Below are 17,854 nucleotides of genomic sequence, written 5' to 3' on the forward strand. Positions count from 1 at the left end.
TAGATTAAAAATACAACTGCAGGAGACACACATCCAAAAGGAAGTACAGAACTGAAAGTAAAAAGATGGAAAATGACTACTCAGCAAGTGCCACAAAACAAGCAGGAGCAGCTGTTTTATTTTCAGACACAACAGACTTTGAGCCAAAACTGATTAGAAGAGACAAAGATGGCCACTACATACTGGGAGAGGGAACAAGCCAATAGGAAAAGATAACAGTTACAAATATCCATGCACTAAGTATTCACACACCTAATTTCATAAAAGAGAACCTACTGGATTTAAAAGTACACATAGACACCAATGCAGTCATAGTGGTAGATTTTAATACTTCACACTCAAAGTAGAGAGGTCATTCAGACAACAAATCAAAAAAAAAAATGATTTAAACCAAAACACTGAACAAATGTATTTAACAGATATCTACAGTTTCATTAAACAACAATAGAACACACATTTTTCTCAACATCACATGGAACTTTTTCCAAAATAGATCATATCAGGCTGTAAAGCATATTTAAATAAATACAAAGGACTTGAAATAATCCCTTACATGCTATCAGATCATAGTGGAATAGAGCTAGAAATCAGCAGAAAAATAAGCCACAGAAACTACACAAACACATGAAGATTAATTAGTAGAATACTGAACAATTAATGGATCACAGAAGAGAACAGGAAAGAAATTTCAAAGTTTCTAGAGTCAAATGACAACGAAAGCACAACATACCAAAACCTATGAGGCGCAATAAAAGCCATTCTAAGAGGGAAAATCATACCTGTAAATGCACACATAAAAAGAATAGGGAACTCGGAAAAATAATAGTACATCTCAAGGTCCTAGAAAATAAGAACAATCCAAATATGAAACTAATAAAAAGAAAGAAATTATAAACTTTAGAGCAGAAGTTGATGAAATGGATACTAAACTAGACAAAGGAGCACTGAATAAAGAGTGGGTTCCTTGAAAGGATGTGAAAGGGATCTGGAGATGGGAGAGGAGGGAAGAGAAAGCAAAGTGAAAGGGATCAAGATGAGATATGTTTGTTCTAATTTCCCATGACGAATGTATTTACTATGTATTGCAAATATACACTGTTTTTAAATGAAAATAAATAAAATTCATGCTTTTCCTTATCACTTAAAAGAGTTGTTGATGCCTATAATAAGATCTTAAAATTCCTCTGTTACTTTATTGCTTTCTAAAGTATAACCTTCCAGAATGCTCTACTCCTATCTTTGTCACCATTTTCAGCACCTTGGACAGTGCTCCTTGCACTAGTAAGTGCTTACTCCATGAATTGAATTCATTGACTGGAAAGAGTAGGAATAAACAAATTTCCCATAAGACCATTGCTTCAAGAAGAGGTAGGAATTTGAAATATTTTTTAAAAGAATCATTGTATTCCACATATGAAAAATATGCATAAAAATGGGCTACAAGAAAACAGAATCTGCCATCCATGGTGATGCATGCCTGCAATTCCAGCACTGTGGATGCTGAGGTAGAAGGATTGCCAAGAGTTCTGTGCCAGCCTGGGCTATGTAAGTGAGCTCAAAGCAGGCCTGGACTACATAGGGAGATCCTGCTTGAAAAAAAGAAATAAAGAAAAAAGAAAACAAAATCTCCTTAAAGTTAGATTGTTCTCACCACTAAGCTCTAGATATTCACAATCTGGCTAATCACCTCTCTTCCCTGAGTCACTTGCTTGAGTCACTCACTACACAGACCCAGCCAGCTGGATCTCCCTGTGATGACGTCCTTGGGTCAGTTTCTGCTGCTCATTGAATCCCATACCACAATCAAGAACCTAAGAATTTCCCTATACTCAACTCAAAAAGTCCATTTTTATCAAGAAAAAAATCCATCCACCTCATGTGGAAAATGCCATTGTGAATCTGCCTTGCTGACACCGATGTGACTGGGATATAGTCATACACCAGCAGTGAAAATTCCCTTTTTAAGCCAGGAAAGAACCAGAGTCTGTGCCTAAGAGACAATAAGGGCATAAACGGTCACAGCTCAATACATTGTTAATAAAGGTACAATTACCCTTTTACTTCTTACCTGCTGGCCCTTTCTTCTTTATGACTTCCCTAGGTTCAAAAGCCTACCCCAGCTTAATCCAAGCCCTACCAGACACCATCTAAGAGAAGTTAAGAGTAGTTTAGTGGAATCCTCTTAAGTCCCAGATCTGCATTACTAACACTGTGACCTTTTTTGCAAATCACTGCACTTCTCTGAGAATCTCTCAGAAGCAGCAAAATAACATAATACAAGTACTTCCCTTATAAACTGTGAATTCATATACAGGCTGAGTGTCTCTGGAACCTTTCCCTTCACCTAATGATGTAAAATTTCTTTCCCTGCCCTTCTAAAACTCTATATGCAGCACATTGCCCTCAGTGTTCTCTAAGGTCCAATGTGATTTAATATTCAATCTCACATTACACTACTTTCTCCTTGAGGGCAAAGTCACCCTGCCTTCTTGGAGTCCGAGAGAGTACTTGGTCTGATGCCATATACATGACAAGTCCTCACTAGTTGTATAACTCAAACCATTTCCTCCTCTTCTCAGTAGGCATCAATTAAAGAAACTATAATTGATTAAGATAACCTCAGTCCCCACACTCAACCATCCTGTCCTTCTAGACCAGCCACACGTGGCCTCTTTTGCTGTTCCTCAAACACACTGGGACACAGAATTTACACTTCCTGGTTTTGCTTACTGGGTTCTCTTCCCACAGAAATCTCACAGGGCTCACTCTCTTGCTTCTTCTAGTCTTTGTTCAAAGGTCCTTTTTTCTGACTTCCCCGTTTAAAGTAAAAACTCTCCACTTTGTCTCTCTCTTTTCTTTATATCATTCTTTTTCTCTTCTTTATTGATTCATCCACTTCCAATGTACTACATATATTCCTTTTTATGTTGTTTAATGTCTATCTGCCCCCATCAGAAGGAAACTAGTGGAACTAGAATACTCCAGCACTCTTCCTTTAACACTACATTAAATATCTACTCCTGATACCCCAGGGCAGAAACTTTTTCCTGTTCAGTTCTCTACTCGCTAATAAGCACCAAAAATACACTTGGGACACAGTATGTGGTCAATAAGTGTATGTTAAGTATCTCTGAGCCTTACTTGGCCTGGCATCTTTCCACAGAACAAATTCTGTAAAGAAAAACATAATTTACCTTCTATATTTTTTAAAACCCTTTTCTTTCACTAGGCCAAAAGGTATTAAAAAGTTCATCTCCCCTCCTGGGCAAAGTGAGAGTTTCAATTGGCTTTTTATGCAGACTAGGAAAAATGTCTAACAAAAAAATGGAGCTCCAGTTTTTTTCACCAAGGAAGACAAAAATCAGTAGGAAAAGCCAGCCGAGTTTGACCTGAATCGCACAATTTGTTGCTGCAAGGTAGGAGTCCATGTCTCAGAAAGAAAAACAGCCTAGAAAATTAATAGATCCATGATTTCAGGAAAATTATCCCACCAAGAGCAAGTCCTGTTCAGAAATTAGTTCTCCCAGTTTTACCACCTGTTGAAAAGGACAAAAGACCAAAGGCTCAGACCGCACTGGACTGTGGCTTGCACTTGGTCTTGCTAAGTTTAAAGCAGTGTGCTATATGTATTTTTTCAGCCACAAAAGTGCCTTGCATTTGCAGCATGGTGCTTGTACGACCTTGGAGTTAGCCAAGATTTTACAAATTTCTCCTGCTACCCATGTCCCCAAGGTTCATGAGGTTGGATGTAGCCTACCTCAAAAGGACATCTTTATCCTTGTGATAACAGAGACTCTGATACCCAGTGACCTGCTCTAATTGATGTCTCCAAGGATGCTCCTTCACTCTGTCTGGAAGGTTGAAGGCTGAACATTTAATACAGTCCAGAAGAAGCAGAGCTGACGTGGGAGGGAGTTCATACTAGGCATATTCACTGCCTCATCGTTAGACCCTTGACAGCCTATGGGCTTTCCAGACCTCAGTTTCAGGGAGCACTTATTATTGTGCAAGGATAATATCAGATGGAGTAATATCAGATGAAGACAGAGCCAAAATTTAAGCTCAGATCTGCTGGGTTTTTTAACCCCTACACCGTGGTGCTTCCACTTTCATCTCTGTATTCTATCTCATGCTTCCCCTTCTAAAATTTTAGTTTCTCTTCTCTCAGACAAGGAAACTTTTTATTGAGTTACGTGGACAATTTTCACAAAAGCAACACATTTCCTCCTTTGATATTATCTAAAATAATCACAGTCACTATAGGTATGGTACTTCTGATTTTAAAAAGGCAAGCATAAACATTGTCTTTCCAAGATTCAATTTACACAAATTATATCTTAGATGAAGCAGGTCCAAGGAGGCATTGTATCTGGAGAAGAGTAAGACAGTGTAAGCGATGTAAGCATCACAGAACAGCCTGAGCACAGCTCAGAAAGCTTTAAAAATGAAATGCATTGGCAAAGGTTGGGGAGTGCAACCTTGAAACATTCTCCCCTGTTACAATGTTACTATTTTCATGTTTAATTAAAATCAGATAGTGTGCAATATAATCACCTGATAACATAATTCCCTCAAACATGGAAGAATAATATTCAAGTGACTGAAGCATGAACATAATTCACCTCAAGCAAGAGAGAGAGAAACTGTATTAGCAAAATGCCTCCAGATCTACTAATTAATTTGCTATATTATGCATGACAGGAAACAGCATAAAACAGAAAATATATACTGGATTTTTCTGAATTAGGGAAGTGGCGAAGGACATGCTTCTCCATAATTTATTTCAGCAATGGGTTCACTGTTTGATCAAGGATTAGTTAAGAGGGATTCTACAGGGTAGAAGCAGAGCACAGAATGAGATGGTAGAATCAGTGTACTTAGTCATTTAGCAGATGTCAAAATCACTCTGCTTCACACTTGCTATCTTCATTTAGAAAGCTCCCTTCTCCACAAAAGCACTCATCTGTGGCCTAGTCCCTGCAAACCCAAGAAATGCACAAATTAGCAGACATGTCCCCCTGGCCAATTCATCAGTACAAGTTGAAAGAATTTTCAACTTCATTATTTTTCCTTGCCTTTCATAAATTACTAGACATCTACTGAAAGCAGGCAAAATAATATCACATTCTTTTTTAATTGCATTAATTAATTTTAACTGAAACAGAAAAATTAATCTGTTGTATACATGTTTTAAAATATGTATACATTGTGGAATGACTAATCTAACATAGACATTACCTCATATAACTGTCATTTGTGATGAGAACACATAAAATCTACTTTCCTAGTCATTTTCAAGGATGCATTGTAATTACAATTGTTACTATATTGTGCAATAGATCTCCCAAATTTATTCCTCCTATGTGACTGAAGTTTTATCGCCCTTGACCTACATATTCCCAATAATAACCAGTCCCCAGCCTCTGGTAACCACCATTCTAGTATTTTTATTTGGTTGATTTGTTAGTTGCTTGGTTGGTTTTTGGTTTTGGTATTTTTGAAACAGGGTTTCACTATGTAGTGCAGGCTAGCCTTGAACTCACTGATGTACCCCCCCAGGTGGGCCTCAAATGCACAGTGATCCTCCTGCCTCAGCCTCCCAAGTGCTGGAATTATAGGTATGCACCATATCATTCTACTTTTTGCTCCTTTGAGTTCTACTTTTAGATTACACATAGAAGTAAGATTATGTGATTCTTGTCTTTCCATGCCTGGTATAAGCACCTCCAGGTTCATTAAGGTTATCACAAATGGCAGGATTTCCTTTATTTCTAAGGCTTAATAGTATCCTGTTGTATGTATATGCATTTTCTTGGTCCATTCATCTATTTATGGACATTTAGGGTGATTCATATCTTGGCTATGATAAATAATCCTGCAATGAACATGGGAGTACAGATATATTTTTGACATACTGATTTCATTTCCTTCATTTCTTTCTTTCATTTCTGATACCCTTTAGTGAGATTGCTGGATCACAAGGTAGTTCTGTTTTTGAGTAATCTCAATATGGTTTTCCATGTGGCTGCAACTAATTTACACACCTACCAAGGGTGTGCAAGACTTTCAATTCCTCCACAGCCTCATCGGCACTTTTTATTGTTTCTGTTCTTTCTCATTAGCCCTTACAACATGTACTGTCAAGTTCTTATTATCTTACCATAAGGGGACAGACCCTCACAACTTTAAAATTTTAATTACATCCTTCAACCTACAGATCAATAATAATTGGGATTAATATCACTAATGTACATTTTCAAATTATTTATCTGTAGCCTTTTCACATAGTGATTAAGATTTTAAACCCTGAATTAGCAGTGAGCTAAAATCTTGGCTCTGCCCCTACATGACTTGATTAGGTCTCTCTGAGCCTTGACTTCCTTACCTCGATCCTGGAGGGTGATTATATCCACCACAGCAATGAGTTGATACTTGTCAACAGTTTGTTGAATGACTGGTCACCTTGTCAGTCTGCCAAATCACTGCTTCGGTGCTGTGTTGAGACCTAAGTGAAGGGTTAGTCAGCTGGATACAACACAGCTCTGGGGGATTCACTATCCCTATCATGCTAAGGACTGCAATAGAGTCTTTCCTTCTGTTTACCACAGAGGCCATACGGAAAATCTGCAGAAGATTTGGGTATAGTTGAAAGAAAGAGCATCAAAAGTAGCTATCATCTTGTTTTGAAATTCTGTATCATTTTATTGATTTTCTTCTCTCTTTAAAATAAATAAATAAATTCCAATAAGTAAGGTGGTATATTTTATCTAACTATATTCATAACAGCATTAAGTGTAAATGGTCTAAACATGCACATGAAAAGGCAAGAGATTAACAGATTAGACTTGAAAAAGCAAGATCCAACTATTGGAGGTCTACAAGGAACTCACTTTAAATATAAAAACACAGGCCAAGGATATAGCTCAGTGGTACAAGTACTTGCCTGGTAAGCACAAGGCCCTGAGTTTGATTCCCATTACCAAAAATAAATAAATAAATAAATAAATGTAGATAGATAGGTAGATAGATAGATAAACTAAAAGTAAAAGAATGAAAAAACATGGACCACACAAGCAATTTTTAAAACTATATATTAATTAAAATAATAGCTTTAAGTGACAAAAAAGCTGGAAGGGTTATACTAATATCAAAGCAGAAATCAGAACAGGCAATAGCAGAGAGATTTACATAATAATAAAAGAATCAATTCACCAAGGAGACTTGCCGACTCAAAATGTATATGTACATATAAAGGGCTTTAGAAGCTAAAGTTGTGGAATGTGGATAAAGCAGTATTTAGAGGGAACTCAATACCATTAAATTCTTATGCTGGAAAACAAGAAAGGTCTCAAGTCATAGCCTGTGCTTCCACATTGTAAAACCAGCAAAAAAAGAAAACAAATTAAACTCAAGGCAAGTAGAAGAAGAAAAAGAACAGATTAATAAAATTGAAAACAGAAATCACTAGAAATAATCAATAAAACCAAAAGTTGTTTCTTCTAAAAGATCAATAAATGTCATAAGCCCTTAGCCAGACTGATTAAGAAAAGAAAAAGAAGATATAAATTATCAACATCTGGGCCGGGCGTGGTGGCACACACCTGTATTCCCAGCACTTGGGAGGCTAAGGCAGGAGGATCTTTGCAAGTTCGAGGCCAGCCTGGGCTACAAAGTGAGCTCAAGGCCAGCCTGAACTGCATAGAGAGACCCTGTCTCCAAAAGACAGAAGAAAAAAAAAAAGAAATAAATTATCAACATCTGGGATTAAAGCAGTGATACCACTACAGATATTGTAAACATTAAGATAATAACAAGAGGAAATTATCAATATCTTTATGCCAATAAATTCAACCACTTAGATGGGTTGGGTACACTCTTTGAAAAATATAAGCTTCTGAAATCTCAAGAAATAACAGAAGATTAATACACAAAACTGATTGTATCCTATATACCAGCAATGATCAATCTGAAAACAAAGTTAAGAAAATTCCATTTAAAAGAGCATCAAGGGGCTGGGGATTTAGCTCAGCAGCACAGCACCTGCCTGGCAAGTGCAAGGTCGTGAGTTCAGTTCCCGGTACCGGAAAATAACCAAAAAAATAAAAAAATAAAAAATAAAAGAGCATCAAAAAGAATACAATACTTAGAAATACATTTGACAAAAGAAATGCAAAACTTATACACTGAAAAACTATTTTAAATGCTGACAGAAACATAAAAGGAGCTAACACACAAACAGTCCATGATTGTGTATTTAAAGATTATGGATTATTAAGAGAGTAATTCTTTCCATATGGGTCTACAGAACACCATTCCTATCAGAATCCCACAGTCTTTTTTCTAGAAGGCTGACATTAAAATGTGTACAAGCATGTTGGTACATACATGTAATCTAGAAGGCTGAGGCAGAAAGATTTCAAGTTCAAGGTAACCCTGGGTGAATTAGTAAGACCCTGTCTCAAAATAAAACATAAAAGGGCTAAAAATGTAGTTCAAGGAGAAAGGCCTGGGTTCATCACACTCCCTTACCACCACCACCAGTACAAGAAAAAATAATGTATAAAAAACCAAAGGACCCAGAATAACCAACACAATTTTGAAAAAAAAATTGGATGACCTGCATTTCCTGATTTCAAATTTTATAAACATTAACAGTACCACTAAAAGTCATGAAATACCTAGAAAAAAATATGTAAGTTCTGTATACTAAAACTACAAACCCTGACAAAGAAATCAAAGATGACCTAAATAAATGAAAGTATTAACTGTGTTTATGCATTGAAAGACTCAGCATTGTTGAGCTGCCAGGTCTCCCCAGGTATAAATTCAATGCAATTCCAATCAAATCTCGGTAAGATTTTTAAAATAGAAACCAACAATCTGGTTTTATAATTTGTATTGAAAGGCAAAGAAGTTAGAAAGGCAAAATGATTTTGAAAAAATGAACACAAGCAGAGAACCCATACTACTAGATCTCAAGACTTCATACAAAGCTACCGTAAATAAGTCTGTGTGATGCTGGTGAAGGGATAACCACAAAGATCAACCGAACAGAATAGAGGATCCACAAATAAACCCACACATAGATATGGCCAACTTATTTTTAACAAAGGAGCAATAGCAATTCACTATTTATCAATTAATTATTAGACATCCATATGCAAACTAAGAAACTTAGCCCATATACTACATAATCTGTAACAATTACCTCAAAATGTATCATAGAACTAAACATTAATGCACAGTTATTAAACATTTTTAGAATGAAAGTCTCTGTAATCTTGGGTTAAGAAAAGATAATCTAAGTATGACACCAAAACCATAATCTATGAAGGAAGAAGTGATAAATTTGACTTGGTCAAATACACTGCTAAGAGAATGAAAGCCAACACACAGACTAAAATGAAATATATCCAAAATATATTCTGATATTTGGACTTATATCCAGAATGTATAAGGAATACCTAATAACAAGAAATACTCAACTCAATGAAAAATGTGCAAAAGATTTGCATAATCACTTTGCCAAAAAAAATGTGAATGGAAAATTAGCACCCCCTAAAGAAACTCAGCATAATTAGTTATTAATTAAAACCACAATGAGACATCACTAGTGACCTATGCAAATGGATTTTTCCTAAAAACTAACAATACCTCATGTTGGCAAGATGTAAAACAACCATAACATTCATACACTAAAAGTAGGAATACAAACTTGTACAGGCACTTTGGAAAGAATTTTGGTAGTGCCTTATAAAGTTTAGAATATATTTACCACATGATGCAGCAACCTCACTCCAAGAACTCATTAAAGGACATAAAAATGTAGGTTTTTTCAAAATTATACACGCAAATCTTTAGGTAACTTTTTCATAGTTATCTCAAATGTAGAAATAGCCTAAGTATCCTTCAGCTGATATAAGGATACACAAACTGTGGCATACCTATACAATGGACTACTACTCAGCAATAAACAAGAAAGAAATACTGACACATGAAGCAACTTACATAAATCACAAATGCTAAGCAAAAGAAAGCAACATGTTACGTGATTCCATTTAAATGACATTCTGGGGAAGGCAAACTAGAGACAAAAAACACATCAGTGGTCACCAGAGGTAGAGAGTAGAGAAAGTGGTTGACTATAAAAGCATATACTGTAAGACAGTTCTGGGGTATGCTTGAAATATTCTGTATTTTTTATAATGATACTGGAGATTGAACTCAAAGCCTTAGCACTGAGGTATGTCCCCAGCCCTTTAAAAAACAAAAGTTGGCTTGGTTTGGTTTGGTTTGGTTTGGTTTGGTTTGGTTTGGTTTGGTTTGGCTTGGTTTGGTTTGGTTTTTTTTGAGACAGGATCTTGCTACCAAGGTTACCTATGTGGACTCAAACTTGTGATCCTCCGACCTCAGCCTCCCAGAGTAACATTCTATACCTTGAAGGTTATAATGATTACATGGCTGCATGAATTTATCAACTTTCACAAAAGAACAAATTTGGAAGCCTAATACTTTATGGTTTCAAAATTTACTACCATTTACAATAGCACCAAGACATGAAATATTACATAGCTTTAAAAGAGTAAATTTTACTGTATGTGAATTATATCTCCATAAAAAGGTGAATTTTACTATAAGAAATTAGGCCTCAACTTTTTTTTGAAAAACAGGACATTCATTTCTCTTAAAAAGCAGTGTCTAGAACCACATTTGACCCACAACAAATGCTTCTATGCATTGTTGAATGGATACAGTCTATTACTAGAGCTAGCTCTTAATCATTGGAGTGGCTATGGTTTTTGTTTTGTTTTGTGGTTTTTGTCCTTCTGGCACCTTTTCACCCCTTTTAGGAGTAGATCCACCACTATACCACCATTTTCAGACCCATCCTGAGCATCTGACCCAAGTTTGGACAACCAGATTACTGTTCAGGATGTTCTCCAGTTAACACTGGTGACAAAGGCTCACAGCGTGTGTGCCAGATCAGCCTGAAACAATGCATCTTCCTGTGCAGAAAAGCTGGCTCAAAAGCCTAAAGTGGACAGGAGAAAAGAAGCAGAAATGAGAGCTATCATGAAACCTTGGACCTCCTTGTTCTGAGGCCAGATGCACTCTTACACTTTCACAGGTCCAGTTGCATGAATCAGCAAATATACGCCCCTTTTTCAGTAAAACTAGTTTCTACCATCTGCCACCAATGAGTTTTTAAATCTGAAATTACAAAAACAGTAATAATACTGACAGTCAACATTAATTAAATACTTATTCTCTGCCTGCCACATAAATCTACCTGACTTATCCTCCCTACATAACTTTGAGGTAGATGTTCCTTTTATCTAAATTGTTTTAGACAAAAAACTGAGGCAATTTTAAAAGGTCAAGTAATTTGCCCAAGGCAGTATAGTTAATACTCATTAGCTGTTTAGCATAGATAGATACCACTTATTTTCTATACTTTAAGCTACTTAAATTTATATTAGTCCATTTTGTTTTCTTGCAAAAAAAAAGAAACAGCTGAGGCTAGGTAATTTGTAAAGAAAGGTTTATTTAGCTCACCATTTTGGAGGCGTGAAGTCTAAGATGATAAGGTGGCCCCAACATTTTGGTCTCTGGTGAGGCCTCCCTTTGACTAGGTTGCAACATGGCAGACATCATGATGGCAGGATACATAGAAGAAGAAACATCACATAAAGGCAGGAAGCCAGAAAGTGACAGGGGTAAGTCTTAATCTCCTACAGCAACCCTCTTACAAGAACTGACCAAGGTCCCATAAGAAATACATTAACTCTTTCCAAGAGAAGTTGCCCACAATAACCTGATTAACTTTCACTAAGATTCCACCATCTCTTAATCCACCACTTTGAGGACCAAGCTTCCAACACTTGGGCCCTTGGGAGCATGAACCACATCCAAGCCATAACAGAGGGGAAAGCATTGAACTCTAAAATTGGTTTAAAGCAGTGGTTCTCAACGGTGGCTGCACATTAGATTCACCTGGGACACTTATAAAACAATTCCATTGATTAGCCTGTACCCTGGAAGCAAACAAACCAAAATCTCTGGCGTAAGACCCAAGCGTACTTTTTTTAAGACTCCCCAGGTGATTTCAATATATGGCCAAGATTAAGAACCTTTGGCTCAAAAATTTAAATTTGTCATCACAATTATACAGGGTACCACCTTCATGCCCTCCCCACTATAATGAAGAGTACAGAATCATACTTGATCCTTCACATAAAATTTCCAGAATGAAATTGGGATCTCAGGTAAGACATTTTCTAAGTGGAAAAATAAGGCTCCTATGCAGGAGTTCCCTGGGAAAATAATAGAGGTTTTCCATACTGATTTTTATAGTGCTGTTTATTTGGATCACAAAGGGAGTTAGAATAGGACAACACTCGACATTATTAAGCTCCTGTGGCATGCGCCTCTTGCCAATACATCCAACTACCAAAACAAAAAGACACAGGAAGAATATTTTGTTAAAACTCCATGGTGCTATAATTATTCCACGTTTGGGTTTTAACACCTGAATCCTGGCTCTTATATAATAGTAATAATAGTAATAAATGTCACCCAGACAGTGGGGCTTTCTACCACATTTCAATTCCATTTTCAGGGAGTGTCTACAAGGATAAAAGCTTTCTCTCTGGGGGAGACTTGCAGAAAGATAAAATTTTGGGTCCGTCACTGCATCTATCCATCAGTCTGTCATTGGGTTGTAAGGTACTAATTTATCACTCCATTATTCTTTCCTTTTCCTGCAGACAGAGTTGCTACTGAGGTTCTCAGTGTGGTCTTTTAGACAGAAATAAAACTATCCATTTCTGAGTAAAGGGTTTTATTGTATTCTCTTGATGAGACTGAGAAGTTTGGGATTCTAGCCCGTAGGAGAGAAAGACTGGCAGCGCCAAAAACATTAGTTTGCACCTGTAGGAAGGGTTTATATTCATCCTGCCAAACAGACATGACCTTGCACTTATCCTTCCAGCTTTATGACTTTATTACTAACTCTAGCCCACTGAAGAAGCATCCCATTCTCAGACCACTTGCCATAAAGGTCATCTTCTCATGTTTAATTTGTGTGTACTGCAGGTGGGTGTGAGCAATGCTCATGGTGGTTATGAAGATGAGTTCTCGATCAGGCAGGCGTTGTGTTAGACTGCTAGGCATGTCATAAAAGAGCTCATGACCTGAGGGGCTTAAATAACAGAAATTGATTGTCTCACAGTTCCAGAGGTAAGAAATCCAGAGAGAGAAGGAGGGAGAGAGAGAAAAACAGAAAGAGAGAGAGAGAGACACAGAGACAGAGGGACAGGGAGACTGAGGATGCTAGTGTCTCTTCTTTTAAAGTCATCAGTCCTACCGGATTTAGGGCCCACCCTGATAGCCTTATTGAACCTTAATTACCTCCCTGAAGGACATATATCCAAACAGAGTTATCTTAAGGATTAAAGCTTCAACATACAAATTTTGTGAGAATATAACTCAGCCCATAACAGGTTCCATCCCAGCTATATTGACACAGGGGAAAGAAACTCCCAACCTGCTAGATATCTGGTATGAGATTGTGTTCTCTAAAATTGAAGAATGAATTTTAGGAGTAATGGATGTTAAGAGCAGAATATATTTATTAGGGGAAAGAAAGCTTCCTTTTTAAGGGATTTTTATAGAGCAAATCCATGAGGTGAGGTGGGTCTCAGGTTGGAAACATGGGAACTCCCAAGGCAGGCATGAAGTGGGATAAAACTATGGTCAACCAATAAGATTACAAGCATAATTGCTCTGGTAAAATCTATTAAATCAGGATCAAATGGGGAAGTGACTCACACAGCAAGCAGAAATGAACACAGTACAGAATAGGGGATTTTCCTGTAGGAGATCGGCTTAGTGACCTTCCTGGCTTTTTCAAGGGGATCAGATACCTGTTTAGAATAACAATCCCTGATGTCCATCCCTAGGGAGGTATGTGGGTACATTTGTTTCATTTTTTGTCTTGAGGTCTGGCTCACAGTGAAAGTGCCTGTCTCGCCCACAGTTGCAAGGTATCTTGTTTTCCACACTGGTCCTTTGAGGGCCTAGCCCAGTCTGACTGCCTACAATATTTCTATCTAATTCAGCTACCTACAAAAATACCATTGAGTGTGTGACTCTGGGAAAGTGATTCAGTCTCTCCGACCTCACATTCTTCATCCTGTCAAATGCAGATAATAATATCAACTCCTAGGATCATTTGGACGATTAAATGAGATGACACTTGTAAAGAGATTACCAGCGTCCCCTATGGAGTAAGCACAGAAGGAAAGAAAAAGGCAGCTTTCATTTAGTTTGGCAACAATAGTTCAGGGAACAGCAGACTCAGAAAAGTGGTGAGGTCAATTAGGTTGTATTTTAAAGGTCACCTATCTCATCATCTGATAATTTCTCTTTGCCCTGATCCACTACAGAAACCCCTCAGACCCAGCCTCTCTCCTCCAGGCTGAACTTGAATTTGACATCTGCTTCATCCATTATCCTGCCAGCAAAGGGCCTATTCTCAATAGGGCACACTGGGCTTTGGAGTCTGTGAGGCCTGAGTTCAAATCTCAGCTCTCTTGCTCACTAGCAATGTGACAGGACACAAGGCACTTATTCTCTCTGTTCAGTGACCTTAGGCCACCATAAATGAAATACTGTAGGCTGACTGGTTTCAAGATCTGGTGTTTATTTCTCACCAATCTGGAAGCTTTGTTACTGGGTTTAGGGTGCTAAGAGTCTCCTGCTGGAGGTGGTTTCTAGGTTCCTTCTGATCAAAAAGTTGGTCAAGACAAGCACAAATGGTAGCAAAGTTTTATGGAAGGTAGCAAAATAAATAGCCTGTGCAGAGCAAGTTTGGGCCAAAGAAAAGTTGGAAAAAAATATACCATACAGTGTGAGGGTGCCCATCCATGTAAGAGAACAGAGGCAAACACTCAATGGCAACTGTCCTTCTTGTAATACCTGGTCCTCAAGCTGATGGCAGATCTAGGGCATCCTGTGAAAAACCTGCTCAAAGTCCATGTGCAGGGATTTGGGAACTGTTCTGAGCATATGTTCTGGGATCTTGTGATTGACAGGTCATGCCTACTTCCCCAGCCAGCTTTGCCACATTCTAATCTCCTGCCACAGTTTGAGATCCAAGTGTCACAGATTTCATTTCTTGGGAGAACCTGCTGGTTTGTAGACAGTCACCTTCATATTATGTTTTCACAAGGTGGAGGAAAAGGAAGTTTTGGTCTCTTCCTTCTCTGGTAAGGACACTGATCCCATCTTCAGGGCCCCACCCTGATAGCCTATTTTCAAGCTAATCACCTCCAAAAGGCCCCCTCCTCCAAATGACATCACAATGGGGTTAGGGATTTATCAGCTGAATTCAGGAGGATACAAACACTCCACACCTCTCTGAGCCTATATTTATCAGGACTCTCAGTTGCAAGTGACAGAGAACCAAATCAGAAATGACAAGGGAATCTGTTGATTTGCAGACCTAAAACTCCAGGTATCTTCTATCTTTTCAGGTGTGACGAGAGCAAAGGCTCAAGTGATAATAGCTGGAACCATTCTCTCTGTTTTCACCTCTCTTATTTGGTGTTGGTTTTATCTCCAGAAGGAAAAAGTGGCCCTTTTTCCCTCTAGGCTTACATTCTGCTGTCTTAGCCCCTCAAGTCCAAAGAAGATAGTGCTTTCCTAAATCTTCAACAGTTTGCACAAGTCTGTCTCTCACTGGTCTTATATGTCAGTCCCTGAATCAATCACAGTAGCCAGAGGCTAGAATTTTCAGATTGGCTTGCTCTAAAGTGAGAACCAAGAAAGCAGCAGTCCCACCTGAGCTCTTGCTGATTACGGGAAGGGTGAGGGGTGTTGGATAAGAAAACAAAGTACAACAAATAAGTATAACAATAAGTACAACAAAGCCTCAGTCCCCACCACAGTGTGTCCACCTCTTAATTTAAAATGGGAAAATGATCACAAAGTTTTCAACACTACTATAAAAACAGAATTAAATAAAAGACACTGGTGCTAAAGTATTGTGCAAGTGTGCATGAGTGTGTGTGTGTGTGCGCGCGCACACACACACACACACACATTCCTGTACTCCAATAGGGTCTGCCCTTGACCTCCCCCTTCCCCCCTACCATGAGAATCACACATCTTCTGACACAGTCTCAATCTCCACGGCAGGTGGAAATGATCCGGGCAATCTGGTTCAGGCATACTGGCCCTCCTGAGGCAAATACAAATTACTGGGACCTCAAGAAGGGTGATTAACTCTTCCAAAGAGACAAATCTAGGGTCTTCCCAGAGGAAGAGAGCAGTGCTCATAAAAGCATTGCTCCTAAAGAGGAAGCCCTTAGGGTCTCAGGAATTCCCCCATTGAAATGCAAATGACCCTAGGATGGGCTTTACCTTAAACACCAGTTAATAGCTCAGCAGTTAGTAAAGCCTCAGGAATTATCTGGCCTGGGACAACTGTGGACCTGGAGGGCAGAGAGAAAAGAAGGCAGATAAGGTGATGGCAGAGAAAGGAGACCACGTCTAAATTGTTTCATTTTTCCTTGGGCCCTGTTTCCACTTGGCCTCAACCAAATGTAGGCTAATAAGCCATTTAAAAGAGTAATTGCAGCTGCAATTTGAAGAACTTAGCGGGGTGGTTGTTAAGACATGAGGCCAGGGTGAAGGAATAAAGGCTTGAAGAATAAACAAACAAATGAGTAACAAACATTTGTCATGTGCCAGGCTCAGGACTAGGTACTTCAAAAGCATGATTTTACATAATTCCAGCTCCTACAGTATGGCCTTGGGCAGATCTCATCACCCCATTTCTTTTTCAGCCAAAACATGTAATACACGGCATGCACCAGTTATGTTTTCACATGTATTAATTCATTTAAGCTTCATAATAGAGCTATAACACATTATTTTCATTTCTATTTTACAAATAAGAACACTGGGACTCAGAAAGGTTAAGTAACTTGCCCAAGATGGCACAGCCAGGAACTGAAGGAGCCAAGACTTAATATAAGGAAAGTCCTCGCTTATAACAAGCTTCTACATTGCCTCCTAACGTTATCGGGGAGCTACCTTATCCGGTAGCTTGCTTCTAAAAAGTGGCTCGCCAACTAAACGTTACTGGGTTTGGGGTTGCTTGCCTCTTCTTCCAGAGTTGGATGACAGGTTCTTCTTGTCTTAAACAAAGACCTGAACAACATAGCAAAAAGCAGTGGCAAAGTTTATTCCAGAAAGTAAAAGTGAAGAGTGGTAGAGAAACTGGCTCTGCGGAGCGAGCTTGAGCCAGTGAAGACAAAAAATGGGTAAAGGCAAAGATAAAAGCACACACTGCATCTGGGAAACACAGCAGGGCTACGGTAACAAAGTCCCCATACCCACCATGTGTCCAGGAAACCCAGAAGATCTTCTATATGAACTGGTCCTGAGAGGTAGTGCTTGGAATCCATAACTCAGGTGGAGGTCAGGTTTAGGCCATCCTATTGAAAACTTGCTTCAGTTCTCGCGAGAAGTTCACGTGCAGGGCTTTGAGAACTGTTCTGCGCATGTGTCCCAGATCTTGTAGTTAACAGATCACACCTACTAAGTGCAGGTAGCTTTTGCCACGTCCTAATCTCCTATCTCACTAATACTGAGCTCAACAAACAATAAATGCTCAATAACATTACTGCTATTTCTCTGTGCCAACAGAAAGATACTGATAATAGAAGAGTATTTTTATCGTTATTACTATCGTAATTGAAAGATTCAACAAAGATTTTCATCTTGGAAAATAAAAATAATAAATGAGAGCTGAACGTGGAGGTGCACACCCATAATCCCAGCTACC

The 17,854-nt window shown here is 38.4% G+C and overlaps 1 long non-coding RNA gene across 2 annotated transcripts; it reads right to left on the reverse strand.

The window, feature by feature from the left end:
• Positions 1–4,764: 4,764 nt before the first annotated feature.
• LOC102029010 lies at positions 4,765–17,499 on the reverse strand. 2 transcript variants are annotated; one of them, XR_262106.2, is made up of 6 exons: positions 17,407–17,499; positions 17,101–17,217; positions 16,426–16,496; positions 11,557–11,629; positions 6,386–6,505; positions 4,765–4,977 (listed from the first exon to the last, which is right to left on the reverse strand). It is a non-coding gene; the product is annotated as an uncharacterized LOC102029010 (long non-coding RNA). The 2 variants fall into 2 exon arrangements; XR_001235372.1 differs by having other exon boundaries at positions 17,403–17,493.
• Positions 17,500–17,854: the final 355 nt, after the last annotated feature.

This window comes from Chinchilla lanigera, unplaced genomic scaffold, assembly GCF_000276665.1.
Source record: "Chinchilla lanigera isolate Chin_1 unplaced genomic scaffold, ChiLan1.0 scaffold00041, whole genome shotgun sequence".
Taxonomy (NCBI): Eukaryota; Metazoa; Chordata; class Mammalia; order Rodentia; family Chinchillidae; genus Chinchilla; species Chinchilla lanigera.